The sequence below is a fragment of the Primulina huaijiensis genome, chromosome 4 (genome assembly GCF_012295235.1).
Source record: "Primulina huaijiensis isolate GDHJ02 chromosome 4, ASM1229523v2, whole genome shotgun sequence".
In the NCBI taxonomy this organism is placed as follows: Eukaryota; Viridiplantae; Streptophyta; class Magnoliopsida; order Lamiales; family Gesneriaceae; genus Primulina; species Primulina huaijiensis.
This window is the reverse complement of record NC_133309.1, coordinates 16,439,837-16,441,966: the sequence shown is the minus strand read 5'-3', so window position 1 is coordinate 16,441,966 and position 2,130 is coordinate 16,439,837. Positions and strand designations below refer to the sequence as shown.

General features: G+C 27.7%; 1 non-coding gene across 1 annotated transcript; it reads right to left on the bottom strand.

The window, feature by feature from the left end:
• Positions 1–292: 292 nt before the first annotated feature.
• LOC140975980 (small nucleolar RNA R71) lies at positions 293–403 on the bottom strand. Its single transcript, XR_012175116.1, has one exon. It is a non-coding gene; the product is annotated as a small nucleolar RNA R71 (small nucleolar RNA).
• Between the last annotated feature and the right edge of the window lie 1,727 nt (positions 404–2,130).

Here is a 2,130-nt window from a genome sequence, read left to right as displayed (position 1 = left end):
TCCTCCTGATGCATCTAATTTCAACTTTAAACCTCAAATTATTCAACTTTTACCAAATTTTCATGGCTTAGATTCTAAAAATCCACATTTACATCTAATAGAATTTGAGGAAGTTTGTAACAATTATAATGATCGAAATTGTAGCATGGATATAGTTCGATTAAAGCTTTTCCCTTTTTCTTTAAAAGATAAAGCTAAAACATGGCTACAAAATTTGAGATCAAGTTCAATAAGATCATGGGAAGAAATGCAACAACAATTACTCAAAAAAAAAATTTCCTTCCCATAGAACAAACTCTTTTAAAAGACAAATTACTACTTTTTCTCAAAAACAAGGAGAAACATTTCATCAATGTTGGGATAGATATAAAGAATTACTTAATATATGCCCACATCATGGTTTTGAAACATGAAAAATAGTTTCTCACTTTTATGAAGGTCTAATACCTAAAGATAAGCAAATGATAGAATTCATGTGTAATGGAACCTTTGAAGATAAAAACCCAAATGAAGCAATGGAGTATTTGGATTCATTAGCAGAAAATGCTCAACATTGGGATAATGTAGGTACAATAGACTCAACAGCAACTAAAATCAATAATTCAACAAATGGGGGTGGTATCTATAATCTTAAAGATGATATATATATTGAAGCTAAACTTGCATCTTTAGCAAGAAAAATTGAGTCATTAGAAATGAAAAAGAGTGGTCAATTAAAAAGTATTCAAGAAATTATTTGTCATATATGTGATACACATGATCGTGCTATAAAAGATTGTTCAACATTACCTTCATTTAAAGAATGTCTCCATGAACAAGCAAATTATGTTAACAATTATAAAAAACCAATACTAGATCCTTTTTCAACATCATATAATCCTGGATGGAAAAATCATCCTAATTTTAGTTGGAGGAATGATAATAATGCACAACCCTCACAACAATATTTTAAAAATAACCAAAATCATCAAGGTTATATTCCTCATGTTACACCTCGAAGAAAAAGCTTTGAAGATGTAATTCATGCATTTATCCAAAAGCAAGAATCTATCAATATTCAAAACAGTCAATCTATGAGTGATTTGAAATAAGCTCTTGCAAAATTTGCATCTGCACTTAATATTAATGAAAAAAGAAAATTTCCATCTCAACCTCAATCTAATCCTAAAAATCAAAATACAGAATTAAAAAATGAAAAAATTGATAAAATAAAATCTGTTATTACCCTTAAAAGTGGTAAAATAGTTAATGATCCATGTAGTAATGAAAACAAGTATCATTTAAAATCAAAGAGTGTGGATGATAATCCTGATACTTTTGAGAATGATGATACCTTAAATTCTAAAAGACTTATGTACTGTGAAGAGAAAATTGCATGTGAAGAAGAAAGCATTCTTGGCAGAACAAGTAAGCTCTATTCTTCAAAATAATTCTAGTTTAAAATATAAAGATCCTGGTTGTCCAACAATTTCATGCATTATTGAAGAAAATAAAATTAAAAAAGCTTTGTTAGATTTGGGAGCAAGTATGAATTTACTTCCTTATTCAGTTTATGAAAAACTTAATTTAGGAGAATTAAAACCCACTTCTGTTACTCTCTTACTGGCGGATAGGCCAATCAAAATACCTAGAGGTATTGTAGAAGATGTGTTGGTTCAAGTTGATAAATTCATATATCCTGTAGATTTTATTGTTTTGGATACACAACCAATAGAAGTACATAATGAAATTCAAGTAATATTGGGACGACCATTTCTAGCAACTTCAAATGCTTTAATTAATTGTCGAAATGGAATAACGAAATTATCTTTTGGAAATATGACTCTAGAACTTAATGTGTTCAATTTATGTAAACAACAAAGTATTAATGAAAACGAATATGATAATGAAATTGAAACAATTGTGGAAGAAAATATACAATAAGAAAACTTAAATCAACAATCTGAAGTTTTTTCAATAGAAAGTTTTGAGTTTGAAAATAATTTTAAAGAAGATGATAATACAAACTTGAATTAAAAGTTTTAGCATTCGAATTGAAATATGTATTTTTTGGTGAAAATAAAAATTTCCTGTTGTAATTTCTTCCACTCTTCTACCAAATCAAGAAGAAGATTTAATTAAATTACTTAA